The 15373-nt window shown below is 37.2% G+C and overlaps 1 protein-coding gene across 29 annotated transcripts in view; it reads right to left on the reverse strand.

Moving 5' to 3' along the window:
- Positions 1-15373, reverse strand: part of LOC105233287 (disintegrin and metalloproteinase domain-containing protein 23) — a 545110-nt gene that overhangs the window by 499980 nt on the left and 29757 nt on the right. The gene's annotated exons all lie outside the window — the stretch shown is intronic.

Consider the following 15373-nt stretch of genomic DNA (forward strand, 5'->3'; position numbering starts at 1 on the left):
GGCACATCCTTGTTGTCAACAACAATTGTTGCGAACAACTTACAACAATAAAATAGAAGCGACGCACACAATGGCATTGTGGCAAGCAGCAAAAAGAAAAGCGTTAGAGGCGGCGACAATAGCGGTTGTTTGCGGCAAGTTTTTATTACTAAATGCACAAGACATGCTGCCATAAATGCGCGAGCATGTGTGTGAGCTCACGTATAAATGTTGCAAGTGGATACACAATTGCAGCAGAAAAGCAACAAAAAACCCATACACACACACACACATGAAAACAATCAACACAAGTGCAGCGCGTTGCACGAGTGGCAAGTGCCATTGCCACTTCACTACTCGGTGAAGTTCGGTGAATTGGTCAGTTACACACATTGCCGTGCTCAGCAGCTCCGCTCCGCCGCCATTTTCATTTGTGGTTGGCTATAACGGTAATAGTGCGCTGCAGTAACGGATGTGGCACGTTGCACATTGCATTGCGCGCGCCGCCTCCGCCGCCGCTCCAACGCCAGTCCGTCCGTTTCAATCGAGAGTTTTCACGATTTCCTGCACTTAAGCAGCCAAAACTGGAGTACATGGCAGTGGCTCGGCGTCGCGACGGGCGGTGCCACCAGGAGGGGGCCGAAGAATAATAGCTGTGCCAACAACTCAAGTTGCAACGGAAACGGAAAGAACATTGCAATGTAGTTGCTACGGCACTCATCTTGATGCTGGGTTCACATACACACCCACACACGTGGACTGACACACACACACCTGCAGATTATTGCTTTCTTTCAAGCATTACAGTTGTTGGGCGACGCCATTATCGTTTTAGTTGTTTTTGTTGTTGTTGTTTTCGGTGCTGTTTTTATGAGGTGGCACCGCCAGACAATCATGTGAGGAAAGGCCTGGTCGTTGACAGCGGAGACGGAAGATATAAAGAAAGAGAACTAACACCAGTTCCGTTAGGAGTTCTATTATTACAATAAGAGCGTAGAGAGTATCGCTGGCTTTGGTGGAAACAAGTGCGTCTGAAAGTGTTTTAGTGTTGTAAAGTTCCAAAAATAACCGATATAAAGGAAACAGCAGGAAGTTTCGAGATCGTGCTTTTAAACAACTTCGAAACAGATTCGGAACCTTTTCACGAGTGAGTTGTGGCTAGGAAGAAGCCGTTGGAGAAGAGGGACAGTGAAATTTTTTACGCATGGATCAAACCTTGAGGGGAAGTTTCGTGGAAGGGTTTACTATCAGTAGCTTTGTATCAATTGCAACTTCAGATTTCCTGACTTTTGTAGTGTTTTCCAAGCCGAGGTTTGGAACCATTAAGGTAGCAGCAGACCTACTGCTCCGGAGTGCAGCCTCCTTCAGAGAAGTTACCATTCACTCAGATAGCACAGCGGCGATACTAGCCGCGAACTCATTAACAGTACGTTTAGGGTTAGACGAGAAGTGAATAACATCGCTATCAATTCATCGAGTGTCTTTTTGATAAAACTGGCCAGACCACAAAAGAAAGGCAGGGAATTGCAAAGATGAATAGCTGGCAAGGAAGAGCACCCTAGAACCGCTATTGGTAGAATAGGGGCGGGTCGGTGCTCCTCTTGGGTTCTACATGCGCTGTCTCAAAAAGCTTTTGACCCAAGATCGATCGCCAGAGATCAAGTGATATTTTTGCCATCAGTGAGGCTAGCCTCTCCCTAGTTCTGGGGCTTTTGTGTTCATTATGTAAGATTTGGAATCTTACTAGATTCCATCTGCAGAAGCGATATGGAAGAAGATGAGGTGGAAACAACTCAACACTTCCTTTTTTACTGTCCACGTTTGGGAGATCAAAACTTAAACATTTGGGAGCGTATACCTTCAGACATGCCACCGAACTGGAGTTTTGGTTTTTGAATTCGAGATAATTTTAAGTACAAAAATCTTCCTCACCAGGCTTTTCGAAAGTTCTCTTGGAGATCGGCTACGGAATCAGGAGAACCCGAAATTTTCAAAACCAGTCATCGATTATCGCGGTCAAATACGAAATCAAGAGTCGATACGAATCAATAAATATAATGCCTCTTTAAAAAAGGCGTTTTCTCCTTACTCGTTTTCCAGTCAGTCCATACCCATCCAAAAACTTGTAATACTGTCGAAAACTATGAACGTGGACATTGGATTCAGCTACATACCTTAGCAATTTCAATTCAATTAGGACCTTAGACATTGATTAAGGATTAAGCAGCTTACAAGCCCTATTTAATTTTAATCGAAATCTCGTGGAGCCAGGAATATACTCAGAGCTGGTCAAAGCACAAGAATCAGAAAGAAAAGTTCCTTTCTCATTGAGGCAGAAATACAACCTTGTGAACTTAGCTATCTTAAATCTGGCAACTTGGTTTTTTATAGTTGAAAAATGTGATCCGGGATGTTAAATCCGGGTGTAATCTATCTTCTCTATATATATTGAGGGATATTTTCTGATTCGAACGTTTTCTGGTCGTTGATCGCTTTCCAAGGTATATGCGACAAAATCAGAAAAATGGAGCCTATTTTCCAAATGTTTGAAGTTACGATGAAGGTGTTCGTAAAAATGCAGATCTCGCTTCACAAAATTTCATTTGCTTCGTAAGCTTCGCTTTGCTTCATTGCCGCGTTTAGTTTCGCTTCACTACAACTTTTGTGGCGAAATATGCTTTCACAGGCAACACACGCACACATACAAATGTAAACAAGTACGCATGTGTGGGTGTTGATTATTGCTGAAGTCAAAATTGTGTTCCCCATTGTTGGTCCTCCAGCAAATTGTTGGCCTGTGTGCATGGTTGCATGTATGCGTGTATTGGCGTTTTAATATGTTGCCACAATGCTGTGCCAATGTACCCGTGCTTCCGTTAGGCTCCCCAACTATGCCGCTTAATTGTTTGCCGCTTCTCTTGGACGAATACTTTTAGGAATTTTCATTTTTTAAGCATTTGGCTTTTTTAATTCTTCGTCTACCTCTTCACTTGCATTCGTCTTTGTTTATGTGCGACAAAGTTGGTTGTTGCAACGTTTTTATTGTTATGGCTGCTGCGGCAGCGACTCATTGCATTGTATGCATAAGCTTTTGCCACTCTTCTTTGCAAACTGTTTCAATTTAGTGCTTCGGAATGAATTTCGAACTTTAAAGCGCCTGCAGCTCTCCCTACTTGTGGCTTGCCACATATTATGCTCTTTACCAAGCTGGTGCCGATGGTATTGCAAAGTGCTTCGCTGTCTTGAGTGTGATATTTGTGCGTGGAAATTAAATTTTATGATAATTGCTTTATCTATTATAATGCTAATTTTCAATTTAATGAACTACAATCCAATCCGCAAATATTGCCTGAAAAAATGTCGAAAATCTTAGCTTGCCTGTGCATAAATAGCATAGGACATCATAACAAGAAAAGTAATTAAAAAGTTGGCCATATAGTCTAACAAACAAGGCCAGAATCACTGTAAAATCTTTATAAAGGAATACCATACTCATTTTTCCGTCTTGCAGAGTGCCAAGAACTCTTTGAAGAAACAAGAGATTTTGAAGGATAAATAGGGAGAGAACGATTTTAATAAGGCTTCAACGCAATTCTTCAGCTATAGAATATTGAAGTATAGTTATGGTGCATCAAAATTTTAAATAAAGCAAAGCCGGATTACTCAAGACACCAATAAAAAGAGGATTGTTAGAAACATGTAAATTAGTCAGGGAATATATTTTTTATGAAAAATATTATCGAAATGTACTTTTGCTTCTGTGAGTGCTCCTACTATGGCACCAGTGCAGAAGCCCTTAAAAATGTTTGAAATAGACAGAAATTCATTGTAAGATGAAAGCCATTTTATTACAAGGGGGAAAAAAAGTCCGGGAAGAGTGAAAGAAGGGAATTTTTTGGTGCTAACAATGTCTTATTTAGATTTCTGGCAAAACGATGTGTCCTATTGAAACAACTTCCAACGCAAAGTTGTAGGTAACGAAATGAAATTCAAATTTTCTTTTAACCACTTTTTCATCTTTATATATATAAATCTTCTGACCGTGTGTTTGCATTTGAACTGCTCCTAAACGGATGGACCGATTTTGATGAAATTTTGTGTGTATGTTCAAGGAGATTCGAGAATGGTTTAGATTTACAATTTGGTAAACTGGAAAATGTTTTTTTAAATTAATTTTTCATTTGTAATTAATTGCTAATTTTAAATGTTTGACCGATGGATGGCGCTACCATCGCAGTATCCAATATTCAAACCTTAAATTGGCGTAAACGTGCATTAAACAAAACGATGCCAAAGTAAAAGGCGACATCTGTAGATCAAGTTTTTATATTGTGGACAGAGTTGTTTGTTCTTAAGTAATAAATTGGGTCATTCAATACATCTATGGGTAGCTATAACATTTTTTTCATACCTGCTAACTATTGGAGGGAGTATCTTGACAGGCAATTTAAAATTGCAAAAGGTCTGGCATAAAAAAACGGCATAACTGAAGTGTTGATAAAAAATTTGAGATACACAGAAATCTTTTCGAAGCATTGCACAGAGCAATGCAATATTTAAACGGGAACGATGAATACATATATGCGTACAATTTCAAACTGATCCTTCCTGAAAAATATAAAAAATTGCTAAATATTAGGAATGGTAGAATAGAACTGCAATCAAACACACAATGCAACGAATTTAAACTGGCTTATTTATCATTCGATGAATAATATACTACGGGCATCCCAAAAGACTGATGCCATAACCTTTCCAGCCGATTTTTTGTCTTTCCACGCTTGAGAACCGTTTCTTAATGTGCAGTCCACCAGGCTGACAATCGATTGGACGCGATTGATTTCACTGATTCACAGCCAAAATTCAATAGTATTTTTAACCCAAAAACCAATTCTTTCTTAACGCACGAAATGCTTTTTGATTTATTTTTGTTGCTTCATCAAAAATGCGATTATTCCTTAAATAATATTTATAATCTAACTAATAGAAATCATATAGATGGTATTAGTAGTACTACATATGTAACAGCCACAGTAAAACTTGGGCGGGTCCTCTAGTATAGCCTGAAATTTAAATGAAAATGTCAAATATTCAAGTTTTTGGGTTTCTTATTGCTCTCACGCTGTTATGATTATTTTTGCTTTTAAAAATTATCTGCCCTGGTCTATATGAGATTTAAGACTTCCGTTATTTCTTAAGTTAATTCTTTTATTGTTGACGCCATCTGAAGTTTCATTTCTTGCCCTAAAAATTCGCAGCATATAACATTATCAATCTCAAAAACATTAAATTAAAGCTTGCACGCAATTAAAGTTATAAATCATGTGTATTGAGCATTCATACAGTACACCACGTCGTATCAGCAACACAGCATACGCAAAGCACTTGTTTGAATGCTCAGTAACATGAAACCATTTCTAGTTCAACCATAACTACAAATGAGTTAGGAGATACCTGAAAATACCCTCGGTTTCTATGAATAAGAAAAAACCTGACAACCACACTTGAAGGTAGTCTCACGGTGGAGAATTTTACTGCACTTATGTGCGAGTTCTCTGTAAAATGGAAAGCTGTCAGCGAAGCAGCAACAGATTAGGCAACAGTCAGTCCGAATAATAGAGGAGACTGAAATATCTTATTTTCTACCATAAGGTGGTTCCGTGGGAGAGACATCAGTTGGGAGTAGATTAGGTTCAGTAGATGAAAGTCGCATTCTGGCTTTCGATGCTTCCCCCTACTAAAAAAAAAACATATGGAGAGTGTTATTTTTTTCAACCTCCTTCTTGCAGCATAATTAGCCTGTTGATGTGTTGATGGATTATTTTCTGAGCTGTCCTCCAATCACAATGGTCCCATTTTTTAAAACAACACAGATGAATGTTTTTACTATATTTTATTTTGTTTACCAAATCTTTACCTTATAATTACTGAAAATTAAAAAAGGCATATTTATTGAAAGAATCACTCCATCGACAAGGTAGGTATATAAAATATTACTCTTAAACATTAACACGCTGAACAGTACATCAAATACATATCAAAAAGCAGAACCTGTACTGAAAGGAAAACGTCCACAAGATAGTTTTTAAAATAAATTTGATAGAAATAGCTGCATGGACTCGTAATACACCGATCTACAAATTATTGAACTGACAGCATAATACCCAGAACTGGGCTTAGATGTCCTCTGAATCTGTCCGCTAACGGCTTTTTAATATCCACAGACCTCTAGGCCAGGGTTGCTAATGCTATAGGTCACTTATCTCCCAACAACAAACACAGCATTTTAATGGCAATATTCAAAGTGATCACAACAACCTACTTGACTCGCTTCGCCATCATCATTCATTCACTCCTGGCTGCCGGCTCGGATTTCTGTTAACTTTTGTGATCATAGCAAACGTTGTTTTCTTGTTAGTTCAGTATAAATATAGTTTTGATTCGAGATAATTTTGTCATTCTGGGCACTATGTTGTTGTAATTTTTATTAAAGTTATTCGCGGGTGCTCCGATGTTAAATTTTTTTCTCACTTTGCTCTAGAGTGTGCGTGTTAGAAATAAATCTAGCAAAAAATATGTGGTAATCGAAGTAAATGAGGCTGATATTTCGAAAATGGCAACGAAAAGTTGAAATATTGCAACCAAAATCGAATTTTGCTGAAAAATTGTATCTTTCCTCACCACTTTTCAGCCGGAGATCAGATAGCAGAGATATGGTGAACTGGTTAAAAGTCGGCTTTAAGAAAATAGAATAATTTTACCAGAGGAACAAAAAGAGAAAAAAAAGCAAAAGAGGCAAATTTTTTAATAAACTTATTTTTAGAGCTCTCGAAGCTTTAAAGCCGCTATCGAACTATTGAACATAATAATATTATTTAACAAAAAGTTCATTTAATCCTGACACACAAATTTGTTAAATTTAATACATGCCGTAACAAAGGCTTAAGCCTAACTTAACATTTGTCAAATGATAGCCCATTTTTATTGTTGTTCCGCATATTTGTAAACGCTCACAAACTGATGTCCTCTTAAATGAGAACAACGCATTGGACAAATTTAGTGTGTGATCAGATGATGAGTAAGTGTTAGGAATATGAAGAATACAAAAGCAGACAAATAGACCCACGAACACGCTCACACACACGACGTACCGCCCAAACATTATACGCGCCGACCCACTCATTAGTCAAGTCACATCAGAAATTACGAATGCCAGCGGACGAGAGCGGACGAAAGCAGGCGGCAAAATGTCACGCAGAATTACGACACACACAAACGCGCAAGGCAATAAGTGAAAATATGCGCGTACAGGCAGATGTGACAACTGTGCATTCACTTTAAAGACACACACACCCACGCGCGTATTTTGAAAAAAAAAAGAAGTCATGTACGTGAGGGTCGAACTTGCACTTATAAATCAGTTTGTGTGTGTCTGCATTTGCGCAAAAGTGCGTATGCTTCCCGCTTACACACACACACACAACCGAGCAGCCTCGGCGACCGCGCGGAATGTACAAAAGGATATTGTTATTGTGATTTATGAAATGCATGTCGACAATAAATGTGTGACACACAAAATAGGAACAATAACAAGAAGTGACAGTGACAGATATGGGATGTACAACACACACACACATACATACATACAGATAACTACCAGAGTTGGCGGAGACAAAAATTGGACGCACACAAGCGCAGGTTACAGCCGGTGCACAAGGTGGGGCGGAAGGAAGCCGGCAATGGACGCCATAATTTGTAGCCGACAGTGGCAAGTGGCAGGGAGTTACAAAAAGGTTGAATTGTACAAATATGCAACATGCAGCAATGTGCGATTTGCAACGGTATCATGCGGCAGCTGAGAAGTGATTCCAGCGGATAAACACTCACACACACGCACATAAAAATGTTTGGTGGCAGCATTACGCCTGCGTTACGTGCCATCCCAACTGGTTGTTGTTGTTGTGCTCTTGTTGTCACACGCTTTGTTATGCGTAACGAAATGCGGCATGCTCGCGCCTTTTTTACGGTGATTAGTGGCGATTAATGTGGCATGTTGCGCACACATGCATGACTTTCCTCTAACGTTAGTATGTGTGTGTATGCGCATGCGGCGATACAAGATGCTTAGCGGTGAAAGCGGACGCAAATGGCTTAAAAGTTGTGCGATTAGACAATTGTGGCTAGAAATTTATTTTACATGCGTTATATATGAATTTCGCATGTACCGTTAAACGCTTGCGGGTATTTAAGTAAATGTTTATGCGTAGTTTTATGTGTGTGTATTTGTTTACGCAACCACTGACGTAATTAATGTGCGCTTAATTTGTGGAATAGCTTAAGACTCTTCGCAGTTTCTTTAGCCTGAAACTTTCTTCATTTGTATAAGGTGTTCTTTTTGAGGTATACATAGAATTGACTCGAGAAAGTGAGGTCAAACAAGCTCTCCAAGTATGTACGTTGGGCAAACCATATTCGGACGATCTTTTTGTTGGCCGTATCATACCAAAACAGCAACTGCTAACGCCATATGAATCTACTCTCTTAGATTACTTTAGATTAGGTACGTTAAGTGGTATGTAAAAATGGTTATTGGTACACCTATACTTATTAGACATGTTATTGGTAAGGTAAAGCCAGATATGCTGGAAAAGTTTTTACGAAATTGCTCAGAGTGGTTAATCATGTCAGGCATAATTCCGCAATTGTTCTGAAATACGAAATATTACACATTTAATATCAACAAAGTCAAATAATAACAATTTCATTAATTTTAGCTGAAATAGGTATTTGAAATGGTTGCGAATATCTAAAGTTTTGGTTTCTTACTTTTTTCAAATTATATATTTAAGGCATACCAACGAAGTATATTTTTCGTCAAAATCTAAACTTTTTGAAAATATATAAGCGGATGAATGAACGTAACTCCTACAGTAAGAGTTATATGAACTACTTCGATAAGGGTATTTCAAAAGACAGCAAAACGCACAGTTGAAAAACGAAAGTTGGACTATTTTTCACCCCTAAAAATTTTTTTATAATTTTTTTCGATTCTATATTTATACACTTGCAACATATTGCTACAGAGTATAATAGTTTAGTTCACCTAATGACTTTATTTGTAACTCTCTCTCCGATTATCCGTGCAAACTGCGAATTGAGTAAGAATATCTTAATGACACTTAGTAGACATATTCTTTGGCAGAAAAGTAAGGACAAGTTCGTAGTTGTGGTGATTGGACCACTGCCATACACACAAAACGTCATTAAACGGAAGCTCACAAAGTGGAACTAAGCACTAAATTAAGATATAAAACTCTAAATTGGCACAGAAGATCATAGTGGCAAGGGACACCAGCGAGATAAAAAATTTGAAGAAGTAGGTGTGGCCCCGCTCTCTAACAGGTTTAATGTACATATCTCTTCATTCAAATTCCTCCGGACAGTGTGAAAATTGACGAAATCGAATGATAACCCAACCCACTCCTCAATTAACGGTACTGTTAGCAACCACTAAAAGGGCGATAAGTCAATAACGTCGGAAACGTCAACTTTTGCCACCAAAACAGTACAAGTGGGCTTTATTCGAGCCAATGTGAAAATCGGGTGTGATACCGCTAATTTTTAGCTAAAATCACATATACCAAGACCTACTAAACCGACAACAAGAAAATTCGGTATTTAGCATTCTGCTGACAGTCTAATGGTTCATTGCGAATTCGGACTACAAAATATTAAATGTTTGTTTTCGCAAATTAAATCTGTTAACAAAACTACATGAAGGTGAGATCTGTTCACCAAAGATCATGCCGATATAGCTCTAACAAAAAAAAAGGCTCTTAGCAAAATTAAACAGACGAAAAAATATTAGTGTCATTTTGTCCCCAAAATATTATTAAAACGGATGTTAGAACCATGAAGGTATAACAGTAGCTGCTTTCGATTCACCATTGCACACTGCATGCTGACCACTTTTAACAGAAATACTTAAATTTATAACAACCCCAAAGTAATCACGTTAAATTTACACAAGAGAGAGAGAGAGAGAACAGATCCAAAAAGTATGCTCTTATTTCAATAAAATAATATATTCGCCAAGTTGAATGCTATTATTCTTGGTTTTACAAATTTGAGACCAATTTGACTGTTGTGAATGGCTCAAATGGCATATGAAAGATGACAGTTACAAGACAAGTGGCGCCACTTTTTTTGAACAACTTGCTTAATTTGTTCGATTGGTTATTCTCCAAAGCTTGAGTAATGAAATACAGTTTGAAGAGGCTATTATATATAGTATTGTAAACAAATTTTGTAATTATTAAAATTGCACAGTATAGGAAAATATTATTTATACTTACTTAACTACCAACAACTCTAGTTTTGTAATTATTTAAATGGATTCCACTTACCTAGAAAGAAAGATAAAATCAAAAATATATTATTATTAAGTTTTTAGAAAGTGACATACATATATTATTAAAATATTGCTATAATTAATATACAATATAAAGGATTGAACAATAATTTTGCAAACAAAAACAAGACCACCATAAAGAAAGCCGAGTCATTTTTTTTGCGTTAGTCGACAAAAAAAATTGGAGGGTTGCCACATTTTTACTATATCAAGTTCAATGAGGATTAAAAAGGCTCATAATTACATTTTTTGTAGAAGATACCGTCATGCTTAAAATTCGCTGTTTCATTTACATATAATACTATTTCCGTTCATTTCGATTCTTAACCACTTAATTAATTGCAAGAAAGGGGTGTATTTAAGAATCTTATTACAAGTTTGCGTAAATTCGCAAGTCAGCAGTGTTTCAGCAGTGCTTTCGAAATATGTCTTCGACTACTTTATGAACTTTTGTAGTTTTCGGGAGGTTTTTCAAAAATAAAGTAACAAGCCGTTAATTTAAGCAACTTTTTTCAAATATTTAGCAAAGCTCCTAAATTTCGAAAGACTCCGAAAAACTAGTTGGTCTTTTCCTTTAGCACATATATTAATAAATATCAGAAAGAAGGTCTTGAGTCGATCACTGAGATGTACAGTTTGCATGGCAGGCATCCGTTATTCAGTTCTGACACATGAGCAGCTATCTGAAAAAAATGAGATAATAGTTCGCGTATATTATAAACAGAGAGGCAGACAGTCATGTCGTGACATGTAGGGAACGACTTGGCTCATCTTAAATTGAAAGCGTACAAAATATAGCTTGTGCAAGTACTGAACTTGTTTGATTTGCCTTATGGGCAAATGGGATCAAGAAAATCCAACGAGACAAATTTACGGATCAATGAGTATGTAAGCTAGCAAAATTGCTGGATTTTGGAAGGAGAGCAATATGAAAAGATTGAAGAGCTGCCATTGCATCCAGAGAAAACAAAGTTTTGATGTGATTTGTGGGCCTGTGAAATCGTCGGTCCGTATTTCTTCAAAAATTATGCCAGCAAGAACGTAGCCGTCAATGTCGACAGTTATTGTACCATGATAAGCGACTATTTGATTCCTAAAATTGAAGCTTTTGATCTCGGTGACATTTGGTTTTAACAGGACAGTGCCACTTTCCACACATCGTTTCAATCAATGGATTTATTAAGAGTACACTTGGCAGCAGATAATTGTACGTTTTGAGCCGCTCGACTGGTCACCAAGATAGTCTGATATCACACCGTTAGACTGTTTCCTGTGGCGATATGTAAGGTCTAAAGTCTATGCGGAGAATTCCACTCAATTGAGGCCTTAGAGCGAAACATCACCCGTGTCATTCGACAGTTACCAGAGGAAATGATCGAAATAGTCATCGAACATTGGACTCAACGAATGGACCGTATGAGGCGTAGCCGCGGCCAACATTTGGAGGAGATAATCTTCAAAAATAAATGCGAAATAATGTTCTTTCGAACAATAATAAACATTCCGTATTAAATTTAAAGTTTCTATGTTTTTCCTTTAAAAAGGTATGGAACCTCAAATTGGATCACTCATTAAATACCCCTTAAGTCTTTTAAACTACTTTCCAGAAAGTAGAAAGAGGTTCAAATGCAAATAAATCCTTAAAACAGTTTTCGCTATAGTAAAGGCATTGTGTTAATGCAATTCAGAAGACTTTCAAATTATTTTTTATTGTCAAGCTGGCTGTCAGTTTATAATTTACAATTTTTTAAAGAAAATTTATGTTGGATGCGGTGATCCTTACTCCCAACTAGTTTAATACAAGTGTTTAATCTAAAAACGCATGAAATATGAACAAGAGAAGCCACTTTAAAGCCAAAAGTGTCACATTCGTTTACAAAATTACGACAAAGGAAATTCGGGTTGACAACTCGACAAACGCAGCGGTCAAACAAAGTGGAAACAAATACATATAGTATATAACGGTATAATGGCAAACCAATTGGGGCGATTTCATGTCTGCAAAGTACTTAATTAAATTAATTAACTATTGTTCAAGTAGATTAAAGAAAAACAATCGAAAAATGAAACAAAAGGCATTTGAGTCGTGTAATTGCTGAGCAGAAGTGAATAAATAAAAGAACAACGCGCTGCAAACATGCATAAATGTATGTGTGTGCCTGTATATGAGTAAGTATATAACTTTCATTTGTGTGTGTGGTAACAACAACCGCAATGTGTGTTGTATTTGTGTACAAAGCGAAGTCAGTCAACAGCCACCAACAGCCTGAGCAATCAACAATAATAAAAGTTGCTCAATAATTGTGCAAAAGTTTCTTGCCGCCGTCGACGCCACGAAGTCGAGACGTTGCTGTTGACGCTGCTGCTGCTGCTGTCGTTTTTGTTGTCGCTACTCGATATAACTGATTTATTGCACACAACAGTTATGTATGTGCGTTACCTTAGTAGAGCGGCGCAACTTGTGTTTACTAACACATGCACATATACTTGCATGCGCAGACATACATATAGTGAAAACACACGTGAAGTGCTTATGAAAAACTACTCTCACATACATATACATATATAAATCCACTGGTATATAATATAATGTGTATGTATATGTATATATGTTATATATATGTATGTCTAAGTGTATGTGCGTGCGCGCCTGCAATTATTTAGCACTCTATGCCAACGCTGCCGCGCTTGCTGTCAAAAAGTCGCTAGCAAAGTAATTTCAATCAACAACACAACCACCAGCTGTGCCAAATGGCAACACCAAAAAAGCAACCAGTCAAGCCAAGTCGAGTCACAGTGAAGCAAACTCAAATAAAAATAAGCAAAAAGTTAACTTTGGCCGCAACGAAGCTATATACCCTACACAAGTAAAAAAGTTTTGATTCGAAAACTTGATTTTGATCGTTCAGTTTGTATGGCAGCTATATACTATAGTGGCCGAATCTGAACAATTTCTTCGGAGATTGTACCGTGCTATTGGACATTAACATGTGCAAGATTTATTGAAGATATCTCGTCGAATAAAACAGTTTTCCATGCACGAACTTGGTTTTGGACGCTCAATTTGTATGACAGCTATATGCTATGGTGGTCCGATATCGACGATTCTGACAAACTAGCCGCTACTTAGGGTGAAAAGAAGATCTGCAAAATTTCAGGTGGATATCTTTAAAACTGAGGAACTTGTTCACATACCTGAACAGACTGACGTGGCTAAATCGACTCAGCTCGTCTAGCTAATCCATTATATAAACACCTTATAGCGTCTCCAACATATTGTTCTGGCTGCTACAAACTTCGTGGCAAACTTAATATACCCTATATAGTGTATAACAACAAGAGCGGCAACAAAGTAAAACAAAACAGAATGAAACTGTGCAAATAAGCAGGCAGCACAACGGTAAAGTCAATACAAATTATTTACAGGCTGTCTGATATGAGCGAAGTTTATCTCATTTCGAGCAAGGCACATGCATACACACGCTCATATAAATGCATATAAACACATGCGCGCCTGCACTTGCCAATGCGGGCATTACTCATACGCCAAGTACGCCAAATAAGTTGCGAGCCTCTACATGCATGCGCGGGTGTATGTGTAGTGGTAAGCACATATTAGGCCACAAAAATGTGTGCTCCACTCGCAGCCTGAAAGGAAAAGTTTCAAGTGAAGCAGTTAGTCATACACACGCACACAAACACACATATTACGTGTATTATTAATACAAAGTAGCAAGCAACAATATTCATGTGCAACAACAACAAACCAACAAGTTTGTATATCGTGCGCATTATTTGTTATGGCCAGCATTTGCTGAACTGCCAGTATTTGCCTGCACTCGTGCCAAATAGCGGTAAAGTCAGTGAAAGCGTCGAAGCAATTATCGACAGTTTTGTCAAATTCGTCCGGAAATTACAAACAATGTTTAATTTAGAATTTTTGCGGTTAAAATAAATGAATGTTACAATTTTGTGGTTGATAAAGTTGATTTTGGCCAGATTTTAATTATTTTTTGTCAATCAATTAAATGTTTTTTTAAATGAATATGCAAAATATTTAATAAATAATAAATAAACGTTAATAAAATTAAAATTTTGAGGAAGCATAACAAAAATGTAAAACTGTTTTAATTTTTAATTTTCAGATTTGCATTCAGCATTTGAGGGATTGGCTGTACAGGTAATCCAATCCTTGACTTTAGTCTGAATGCTTTCATATTTTTTTCAAACTAAATACAGTTGAACTTCCATAACACGAAGATGTCCATAACTCGAAATCTTGAATTGACAATAGAAGTCAAATTTCAGTCCGTAACTCGAAGTCGCTCTATAGATTACGGTGCTCCGAGTTAGGGATGTTCAAATGTATTTGGATGGAGTAAAGCGTTTAAGTTAATATAAATCAGTCGATGAACGTTTTTTGAAAGATTTCTATCACAGCGACACCTATCGTGACAATATACTAAAATATTTCACTAAATTATCTGTACCACAGTGCCATCTATCGGAATGCTAAAATTGGCTTATAAACCTGAAGTAGACAGTTATTTTAAGGGGTTACTTGGGAATTTCAAAAAATTTATTTTCTCGCATATTTCGAATATACAGGTATATACTAAAAATTTGAAAACGCGAAATTGATCTACCAAATAGTTTCGAAGGTATGATAGTATTTATAAGTAACATTTAATTTGATGTAGTCGGCTATTCAATTACTGCGGCCAAGAACTGATAAAATTTTTAATTAACCAGGTTGTTCATTAAGTTTTGTTGTTTGGTAATAAAAACACAGTTTGATGATTCAAAATACACTTTATTATTCAGTGTAATCGCCCTGAACATTAATACACTTGCTTCAACGATACTCCAATCTGTGGATCCCATCCCTGAAGTGAGAATCCGGAAGGTCTACAAAATACGCTTCAACAGCCGTTATGACCTCTTCATTTGAAGAAAAACCCTTCCTACGCATACATTTTTTGA

Source organism: Bactrocera dorsalis, chromosome 4, assembly GCF_023373825.1.
Source record: "Bactrocera dorsalis isolate Fly_Bdor chromosome 4, ASM2337382v1, whole genome shotgun sequence".
NCBI lineage: Eukaryota > Metazoa > Arthropoda > Insecta > Diptera > Tephritidae > Bactrocera > Bactrocera dorsalis.